This window comes from Herpailurus yagouaroundi, unplaced genomic scaffold, assembly GCF_014898765.1.
Source record: "Herpailurus yagouaroundi ecotype Mexico unplaced genomic scaffold, PumYag 141, whole genome shotgun sequence".
NCBI classification, from domain to species: Eukaryota; Metazoa; Chordata; class Mammalia; order Carnivora; family Felidae; genus Herpailurus; species Herpailurus yagouaroundi.
The window spans coordinates 51,485,367-51,496,458 of record NW_024412396.1 but is presented as its reverse complement, the minus strand read 5'-3'; the positions used below and the strand labels follow the sequence as shown (position 1 = coordinate 51,496,458).

The window sequence follows — 11,092 nt, the reverse complement described above, 5'->3', positions numbered from 1 at the left end:
ATGTTATGTTATGTTATGTTATGTTATGTTATGTTATGTTATGTTATTTTTTTAGCTTAAGCCACAGTAAGACCTCATTCACTCAGCAGTCAGTTTTTGACTACTGTGTGCCAGCTATGGAAAATGACATAGTATCTTCAAAAACTTCTTAATGCAAAACATTCAGGTTTTTGAATTCTCAAAATAAGCAGCATTTTCCTAGTATTTCTTAATACCTCCTAACCCCTTGTGTGTTTTATTTTATTAATTTTTATTCTCCCGTTTTTGGTGTCTTATTAGGCTTTAGAGTTAGAAGAGTCAGTTGGCTTTTTCTTTTTGCTCAAGATATTTAATATCTCCTTATTAAGACAAAATATATATAGTCATCTATTCTGGCTTTTTTCTGATTGGAAGAAAGAATAATGCCTCAACACATTGTTATAGGTAAAATAATAAATTCTTATATAATTAATGAATTTTTAAGTACCAAATGTGAGGCATTTTATTAAGCACTTTACATGTATTATTTCACTTCATCCTTCAAACAGCCTTACAAAGTAGGTAAAATCATCATTATCAATTCCATGTTGCAGATGAGGAAACAAGCTCAGAGAGATTAAGTGACCTAGCCAAAACCTTACAGCTGGCAGATGATGGAGCCAGAATACAAACCCAGATAGCCTGACTTCAGAAGGGTATGTGCCACCAAAGAACCAAACTAAAGCTCATGAGTAAAATTTAGGAAGACAGTAGAATTACTAGTTCCTTTCTTTCTCAGACCTGCTTTTACTGCTTTGATGTATTACTTAAAAATGGTTGTCTGATGGTTTCAGGTTTTAAAATGTCCTCAGTGGGGGCACCTGGGTGGGTCAGTCAGTGAAGCATCTGACTCTTGATCTCCTCTGGGTCTTGATCTCAGGGTAATGAGGTCAAGTCCCTTGTTGGGGACTTTTAAGCCTGCTTAAAAATAAAATAAAATGTCCTTAGTGCAAGCATGTCTGTATGCCTCTTCTGGATTAGGTGGAAGAATCAGTTTAGCCCAGATAGGGACCAGGTCCCATCCCTGTTAAGGTGAGGAGTGGTTTTCAGAAAATAAGGGTGTCTGCTTGCCATCTTGAATACTCCCAACTGCAAAGGTAATTTGCTTCATCTGGATGGTAATTAATGGATAATGTGATGGCAGAGATTGTCTAAATTTGTGACTAAGGGAACACTGGCTAAAACTAGCTTTGAAAAGTTGATAGTATAGTATGATGGTATGATAGTTGAGGCGTATTTATAAGTTGTAAACCTTTATATGTTATGTGTTTATATGTTAGTAATGTCAGCTGTGTCCTATGTTATGTGTTAAGAGTATACTAAATTAAAAAGTGGGGAACTAGAAACAGTGAGGGAAAGCAAGAGGGTACTTTATTTCATCTTTAAAAGCTAAGGCTAAGCTAAAGCCAGATCATGTCATGTTGTGGAAGATGTAAATGGCATAATTTTAAGGGAAAAATACACAGGTGGCAGAGAATAATAAAGTGGACATGTATTCTGTTTACTATGTACTGAGCACTGCTCAAAATTTTTAAATTCTCAGAATATGTATTAGACATGATTTTCCTTTTAGAAAATGAGACAGCCGAGAAGTTAAGTTGCTTACCCAAGGTCACAGAATTAACTAACTGGAAGAGCCAGAATTTGAACTTGGGTGTCCAGTGTGAGAATGCTTTTTGTGTATGAGCTATTTCATATTTCATTATTATTTGTATTTGTGTGTGTGTGTGTGTGTGTGTGTGTGTGTGTGTGTAATTGAATTAGGTAATTCTGTGGAATTCAAATTAGTTTGAACACATAAAAAAGGTTTCCATTTTCTCAGAATATTTCAACTTGAATGTTTGTATATTCTTGGTGGGGAGGTGCTGGGGGAGAAAACCTTATTTGCCCTCAGAGTTTGCAGTTTGTTTTGAGGACAGGAGGCCACACATCAAAGGTGTAAGAACAGAAACAGGAACTTATAAAAAGAGCAAATTAATGACATACAAAGTAGAGGCATGTCTTAAAGGGTACCAGGAATTTTTCCACGACCTAATTTTTTACTTCTATCCTTTGTCTTTCATAATGCTATTGGTTCCTTTGAGGTTTTTCAAAAACTTAGAACTATATAAACATGGGTAAAAATAACAAAAACAAAATGAAAATGAGAAAACAAATTGCTTATATTTACTGATTTGTATGATTTTCACCTACTGGAAAAAAATTGTCCACAGGAATTTTTGTTAGTAGAGCTGTGTGTTTACCACCAAGCTAACAATGAAGAAAGATGTGTGCGCTTTGTTCAGAAGTTATCCCCCTAAGTCTCTTGTTTATGTAGAAAAAAGCGACTTTGGGATAAATTATTCCTCAACAAACGAACAAAAAGTATTGCTTACACCTGACATATAGGCTGGAAGATTAGGGTGAAGTGGGAATGATTGACTGTGATACATGCCAGTTTCTTTTGGGGAGCAGTGAAAATGTTCTATAATTAATTACTGGTTACACAGTTGGTTACACAGTTCTATAGTTACACTAAAAAACTTGGAATTGAACACTTTAAATGGGAATGTGAATTATATCTCATTTAAAAAAATGACCTCAGGGCGCCTGGGTGGCTCAGTTGGTTAAGCAACTGATTTTAGCTCAAGTCATGATCACGAGCAGTTCATGAGTTTGAGCCCCGCATCAGGCTGTGTGCTGACAGCTCAGAGCCTGGAGCCTGCTTCAGCTTCTGTGTCTCCCTCTCTCTATGCCTCTCCCCCACTTGCACTCTGTCTCTGTTTCTTAAAAAGGAATAAATGTTAAAAAAAAAAAACAAAAACAAAAACCACTTGACCTCTAGTGAGTGAACATGGTGGTAAAATATACATAACATAAAAGGTAACATTTTAACTAATTTTAGGTGTACAATTCACTGGCATTAAATACATTATAGAATGTTGTGTAACAATTACCACTGTCTATTTCCAGAATCCTCTCATCATTCCAAACAGTAATTAATTTTTAATATGCCAATCCGAGTTTGGAAGCAGTAGTCTTGACCTACTTAATTTTAAACCTTTAGACTTTAAAAACACTTGCTTCCCCCAAATTGAGTTTTGTTTCTCTAAAATTTTTAGCCTTTTCCATTTGTTTCCCCCTCAAACATGCTTTTTCTTTCGTGTTCCTTCAGATAACAGCAAGTTGTCCAAATAAGAAGCCCCTATTATATTTTCTCTGCTTCTTTATTCCATGTATTTAATCACCAGAGCCTTTAGATTGTGCCTCCTTAATATCTTTGAATCTGTCCACCACTCTATTGCCACTGTTATTTACTTAGACTTCTGTCTACTTTCACTTGGATTTAATAGTCCTAGAAGGATCAGTCGAGCAAAAATAATTTCCAAGAATTAAGATAAATAAACATGCTTATAATAAGGAATAGGAGACATCCATGCAGAGAGTTCAAGTGAAACGTGGTAAGTCTGATGCCTTTCCTGAGTACTCTAGTCCACATTGGTTCTTGCTATCTAAGATTCATTCATTCATCAAATATTTATTTTGTATCTTCTGTGTGCTTTAACAGTTTGTAACACTCTGTCCACCTTCAAAATACATGTCCTATCCACTTTTCATACCCATTGCTGTCACCCTAGTACAAGCCATCATCGCCTACGCCCCCTGTCTGCTTCTCTCTTCACCTGTTTAAATGCAGCACTTAGGTAACCTTGTTGAAACAGGAGATCTTATCAATCTTCTGTTTGAGAACCCTTGTGGCGCTTCTCCCACCTCTCAAAGTCAAAATCAGAGTCTTTCTTACAGTGAAGACCTGTGAGTCCCCTGTGGATTGGCCCTCTATAGATCGCCTGTATCACACGCTCCCTTTACTGGCTCAGTTCCAACCTTGCTGGTTCACTCCACCCTAGGAAATGCCACATGTGCTTTTGCTTCTGGGTCTTGGTGCTTTATGGAGATAGTGCTTGCTCATCCAGGTCATTTCTCAGACATCACTTGAGTGAGACATTTACCTTTTTTGTTGTCCATTTCCCACATTGGATGAACTTTGCTTCTTTTATTCCATGCAGTGTATCCAGGGCCTAGATGTCTGACAGACACACTAGACAGGTACTCAGGGTGTATTTATTTAATGTCTGCTTGCCTAGCACATAGTACGTTCTTCCTTTTCTGTGTAGCCTTCCTGGTGAGATTTTTGTCTTTCGTGTAGTGACTATGATGCTACTTTTGTATCTCCTCTATTTCTAGCAAATATATGCTGAAATAAATGACATCTTTATTATTTATTTTTATGTGCTAGATTTGTTTTTCTTCACAGTTTTGTGTCTTAAAAGTAGATGAGGCTTCAAAAATGTTAGTAGCCCCCCAAATCAACTTCTTTAATGTTTGCTTTTAAGTTTCTGTAAGAAATTCTGAAGCAGGCTGTCGGCGGAAGTAGGAGGAGTGACCTGGGTTGATGAACTCCGCAGCAGGGTTGCTGAGATCAACGAGCTCAGTGGCCAGTGGCAGCTGGTACTGGGTGGGATGAGGGGTGGGCAGAGCCTAGGTGGCAGCAAGGGTAGTGTGTGGCCTAGGCCATGACAGCCAATGCTGGGGAATGGTGCTTCATGGAAAACGACCCTGGTCTCTTCACTGAGCTCATTAAAAGATTTGGTTGCTGAGGAGCCCAAGTAGAAGAAATACGGAGTTTAGAGCCTAAGAATTTTGAAAAGTTAAAGCCAGTTCATGGGCTATTTTTTTTTTTTTTCAAGTGGCAGCCAGGAAAAGAATCAGCACCCTCTGTATCTTTAGTTCAGGACTCCAGACTTGACATGATATTTTTTGCCAAGCAGATAATTAATAATGTTTGTGCTAGTCAAGCCACAGTAAGTGTGTTATTGAATTGTACCCATCAAGGTCTCCATTTAGAGGAGACATTATCAGAGTTTAAAGAACGTTGGCAAAGCTTTGATGCAGCTATGAAAGATTTGCATTGAGCAATCCAGGTGTGATTCGACAAGTCCACAATAGCTTGTCCAGACAGCAGATGTTTGCATTTGATGCAAAGACATCAGCAAAAGAAGAAGATGCTTTTCACTCTGTCAGTTATGTTCCTGTGGACAGAAGATTGTATGAATTAGATGGATTAAGAGAAGGACCGACTGGTTTAGATGCATGAGATCAAGATGACAGCACAATGAAGCAGTCATAGAAAAACGGATACAAAAGCACAGTGAAATTTGATTTAACTTGATGGCCATTGTGTCTAACAGAAAAATGAGACATGAACAGATAGCGGTTACAAGACAACTTGCTGAGGAACTCTTGGATGCAGATCAGGATAATAATATGTTAAGTGCTGTTCAGTCAGAGGTTGCCAAAACTCATATGCTTATTGAATTTTTTTTTTCAACGTTTATTTATTTTTGGGACAGAGAGAGACAGAGCATGAACAGGAGAGGGGCAGAGAGAGAGGGAGACACAGAATCGGAAACAGGCTCCAGGCTCTGAGCCATCAGCCCAGAGCCTGACGCGGGGCTCGAACTCACGGACCGCCGCGAGATCGTGACCTGGCTGAAGTCGGACGCTTAACCGACTGCGCCACCCAGGCACCCCTCAGATGCTTATTGAAGAAATAGTACAGAAACTAAAAAGATAAGAGATCAAAAATATCAGAGGGTAGCATAATTATCTGCCTTTCATTATGGAATTTTTAAAGATTTTAGCAGAACACTAGCAGTTAATGCCACTAGTAGAAAAGGCAAAAGAAAAACAATGCAAAGAAAGCACTGGAAACAATGAAGAAGATGCTTTGGGATGTGTACGCATTTCTGCTTCTGCACTTATTTTCATGGAAACCATTAAGTATAAAGAGCTTTGAACAACATCCTAGTTGACTCACCTTGATAGCATGTCTATAGTTTGGCAGTAGTACCAATCTGTCTTTAACGCATGGATTCTTTCTCTGCTTGCAGCATACAGTATGCATGTAGTGCACAGTAAATAAAGGTCATTTGGAGCACCTGTGGCTCAGTCAGTTAAGTGGCCAACTTCGGCTCAGGTCACAATCTCACAATCCGTGGGTTCCAGCCCTGCGTCAGGCTCTGTGCTGACAGCTCAGAGCCTGGAGCCTGCTTATGATTCTGTGTCTCACTCTCTCTCTCTGCCCCTCCCCTGCTCATGCTCTGTCTCTGTCTCAAAAAATAAATAAAACATTAAAAAAATTAAAAAAAAATAATAAAGGTCATTTAAGAGTGCTTGCCCACATTCCATTATTCGACATCGGATCTGAGAACTTCTGTTGGTTCTCTGGATGTATACTATCCTAATGAACCTAGAAATCACACAAATGATCATCTGTTCCTGTAGTTGTTATTTATAATTAATCTCTTAATCTTTTAGCTCACTTGCATGCTTAAAATTTATAAATGTCAGATCTTGATTAAACTGGATCTCTTGTTTCTCATCATTAATGAAAAAAAATCAGTATTTGTCTTTGATATCTAAACGTTTTGAGGATTTTGACACTGTATGCAGATTATTTGAAAAAGACAAAAATATGATTTCTAGTGATTTTTTTCATTGCTGCCAATAGAAAAAGTAATAAACATCCCAATTGTATTTTAGCAGAGTTAAAAAAAACAAAACAAAACAGAAATCCTGAAGCATATTCACAACTACTGTATATGCACCGTTTCTTTCATTTGGTGACCTTAATATAAATTGGTCATTTTTCTCAAATCTGAGCACTTTTTAAAAAGTTTTTTTAATGTTTATTTGGGGGAGAGAGAGAGAGAGAAAGAATATGACCAGGGGAGGAGCAGAAGAGAGGGAGACACAGAATCGGAAGCAGGCTCCAGGCTCTGAGCTGTCAGCACAGAAGCCCAAGGCGGGGCTCAAACTCACGAACCGTGAGATCATGACCTAAGCCAAAGTCAGGCGCTTAATCGACTGAGCCACCCAGGTGCCCCATGAGCACTTTTATTTTAATTGACTATATTGAATTTGATTAAGTGGTTCATCATTTACATGGAGTAAATAATTTGTATGAAACAAACTTACACATTCTTTTGAGACTTCTGTAAATGTACAAAAAAAAATTTTTTTTTAAATAAGTAGCAGTTTTAATGGGGATTCAACATTCAGCTGTTTTCCTTTAGGCTCTTGAAAACCCCAGAGACTTAAGAATGTTTTTCATTACTGTTGATTATCAAATCTAAATGTTCACTTGCCAACCCACTTCCTCTTTCTTGGAAGAAGTAAAAGTTATTTTTAGACCTCTGATTTCCTGATTAAGTGGAGTCAGGAATCCCAGCAATTCTCCCTATTAAAGGATATGCTTGCACATGTAAGGAATGTTCTGTTTACCTAGGGTTTATTTAGTTCAGGAATATCTTAAACCCTGGGACAAGTCCAGCCTTCCCTAAACTGTCTGTCTACATCTACACCCTCTGCTCAGCTCTACCTTTTAAAATGGAAATCAAACTCTACTCCTTTCCAAAAGAACCCATCCTTCTGTTGTAATTTAGCAAAAGCACTAGTCCTAAGAAATTAATATTTTGCCATTGCCATATTTGATGGTCAGAATTTCAGATTTGAGTCTTCTTAGAAAGCACAATCTCAAGAGAACCCATTTTTGTACATCGATAATATATTGTGCTTACTGAGAGACCGGCGTCATTTTAACTTTTCCTTTGATAATCTGATTAGTTCTGTGCCCATTGCAGGCTGATAATCCCGGTGATAATGCCCTGCAGCTCTCCTAAAAGGCCTTCATCCAGTAGGGCAGTTGGAACGAGATTCGTTAACAATACTTGTGCCAACCTTTCATCAGCTACTCCCCCTTACGAACTATGTAGACAAAACACCTAATACTAAAACATCTAGGGAAAAATGACTTTGAGAATGAAAGCAGATTCACAGGTGGAAAATAAATATTTTTATGGCCAGTATTGTCTGATTTGTGCATTTGTTCATATCATTTAAAAGAGAAAGGAGGAATAAGAGGAAGGGCCAGCCCCTTTATGCTTTCATTTCCTGCCTCGGGGCAAGGGCTTTAACTCCAAAGTACGCTTTTCATAACACTTTCCCTGTCTTACAAATTCCTGGAACACCTAGCAAATTTCATTATTTTTCCAGGTTTGTCTTAACTGACAAAGGCTGACAGGAGACGGCCTGAGACCACCCTGCATATATTGCCATTTTTACAAAGTCCCAGTTTGCCATCTCACTAGCAACGTATGAGAGGTTTCATATTTTTGTCAGCATTTGCTAGAGGCTCTCCAACATATTTTAATGCATTTAAAGACACATTTTCGTTAGGGGAAATCGGAGAGGGAAGTGGAAAAAAGAAGAGACATTTATTGTTATGCAAATTAGGACCTGTATCATGTTGTATTTAATATGTTTATTCGTTTCTCCCTTTGCCTTGCCTTCTCAACCCAACTCAGTATTTTGACAATATTTACTACATTCCATCCAAAGGAAAAAAAATGTACAGAAACAAACAGGAAGAAGACCGAAACAAATAGAAAGATTCCTGTGCTCATGGATTGGAGGACTTGGTATTGTTAAGACAACAGTACTTCCCAAGTTGATCTACAGATTCAACAATATCCCCATCAGAATTCCAGCTGCCTTTTTTGTAGAAGTTGGCAAGTGGATCCTCATATTCATTTGGAAATGCAAGAGACAAGAGATCCAGAATAGTCCAACTTGAAAAAGAACAAAGAGGAGTCACATGTCCCGAAGCTGTGGTATGAAGATAGTGTCAAACTGGCATAAGTATAGATAGACAGACCATGAAATACCAACCAGAGTCCAGAAGTAAACTTTTAATTTAGGATTAGTTGGTATTCAATAAGACAGTCCAATGGAAAAGAATAGTCTCTCTTAACAAATGATTCTGAGACAATTAGATATCCACATACAAAAGAATGAAGTTGGACCCCTACCTCCCACCATGTACAAAAATAACTCAAAATGGATCAAAAGCCTAAGTGTAAGAGCCAAATTTACCAAACTCTTAGAAGAAAATGTAGATGTAAGTCTTCATGACTGTGGGATTAGGCAGTGCTTTCTTAGTTATGACACCAAAAGAATAAGCAACCAAAAAACATATATTGCACTTCCTCAGAATTACAAGCTTTTGTTCTTTGAAAGACACCCCATCCAGAAAGTGAAAATACAACCCTCAGAATGGGAGGAAGTTTTGCAAATCATATCTGATAAGACTCTAGTATCCAGAATATAGAAAGAACTTTTACAGCTCAAACTAAACAACCCAATTAAAAATGTGCAAAGGATACAAATAGGTATTTCTCCAAAAAAGATAAATGGCCAATAAACACAGAAAAAAAAGGTATTTAAACCTGTTAGACGTTAGGGATTTGCAAATGAAAATCACAGGATACCACTGTACTCTCACTGGTATGGCTTAAATAAAAAAGACAGTAATGTTGGTGAGGATCTAAGCAATTGGAATGGCGTGTTCCCATATCACTGGTGGGAATGTAAAATGTCCCAGCCACTTTAGAAAACAGTTCCAGTTCGTCAAAAAGCAGACACCAAAGAGTTACCACTTTGCCCAGAAATTCTCTTCCTAGGTATATTCCCAATCAAATTGAAAACATACGAGCATTATTCACAGTAGCCAAAAAGTAGAAACAACCAGTGTGCATCAACTGATGAGTAGATAAACAAAATGTAGTATATCCATTAAAAAAGAATGGATTAAAAAATAATTCTTAAAAAAGAATGAAGGACTGATACGTTATAACATGGATGAACCTTGAAAACATTAAGTGAAAGAAGTAAGATACAAAAGGCCACATAAAATATGATTCCATTTATATGAAATGTCCAGAATAGGCAAATCATAGAGACAGGAAGTAGATCAGTGGTTGCTCAGGGCAGTGGAGAGAGGGAAATGGGGAATGACTGTTAACGGGTAAGGAGTTTCTTTTGGGAGAGATGAATTACATACTAGTGATGGCTGCACAACTTTGAATATGCTAAAAACCATTGAGTTGTACATTTTCAAAAGGGTGAATGTTACAGGATGTGAATTTTATCTTAATAAAAGGAGAACTGAAAAAGAGTAGAGTAATGGGGGAGTACAATTTATTATATAAACTGTAATAATTTGTAATAGTAAAAGTAATGGAATAGAAATAAAATTCCAGAAAGGTAAGAAAAGGGTCTGCTGAAAAGAAGCCCTACCTAATCATAAAGTATTGTATTTTAATGTACTGCTAATCATTTAGCTCATATTTTACATTGGGTTTTCCCATGTGTGGTTTTACACTTTAAATATACCAGATTGCTCCACATTTATATCTTCCTCTACATAATTGGTAATATCGTAATTAAATCTAGGGGAGGTAAAAACATACCCAAGATCATATAGCTGATGTGTCTCCAACTCAAGTTTAAGGGTAAAGAGAAAAGAAACCCCTGGTTCCTATGAAGAAAGAACATTAGGGCCAGTAGTGGCTCTCAACTAACCAGGAGCAGTGCTGCCTTCCTAAGACATATTTGGAAAAATCTAGGGGCATTTTTGGTTGTCACCGATTAGGCTATGGGGTGGTGGTATTGGCATTTATTGCCAAGGGGCCAATGATTCTAAGTGTTCTTCAGGACACTGGACAGCCTTAACAACCAAGAATTGTGTCCCATATGCCAATCGCAGTCTTACTGAGAAACACTGGCAGTGGTTGACTGAAATTTTGCAGGATGCCCCCTGTTGGAAGATAGAGCAGTGACTGAAATCTTAGAATGGAAATTTGGAAGTGTTACTAGACAAGAGAACTCGTTCCAATCTTAGATTTGGTTCCTTGCCGCTCAAAAGTCAATAGTGGAGAGACAGGTGATGTTGGGAAAGGAAAGGTTGCTTTATTCAGGAAGCGGGCAACATGGGAAGATGGTGGACTGATATCTCAGAGACCATCTGCCCCATCCAGGGGAAGCCAGAAGGTTTTAAAAGGGAATGCACAGGAAAAGGGAGGGGGATATATGCAAGAGAAGCAGGTGCCCAGGCAGCCACTCCTGTGTTGACATGAGTGTGAACAGAATTGCTGGCAGCAGCAGTAACTGCTTTCAAATGTAGTCAGACCTTATC

At 38.0% G+C, this 11,092-nt stretch overlaps 1 protein-coding gene and 1 pseudogene across 1 annotated transcript in view; both read left to right on the top strand.

Moving 5' to 3' along the window:
- The window catches only part of SPTLC2 (serine palmitoyltransferase long chain base subunit 2), a 103,805-nt gene that overhangs the window by 75,983 nt on the left and 16,730 nt on the right, over nucleotides 1-11,092 (top strand). The gene's annotated exons all lie outside the window — the stretch shown is intronic.
- LOC121032116 (ubiquitin carboxyl-terminal hydrolase isozyme L5-like) lies at nucleotides 4,572-6,066 on the top strand (annotated as a pseudogene).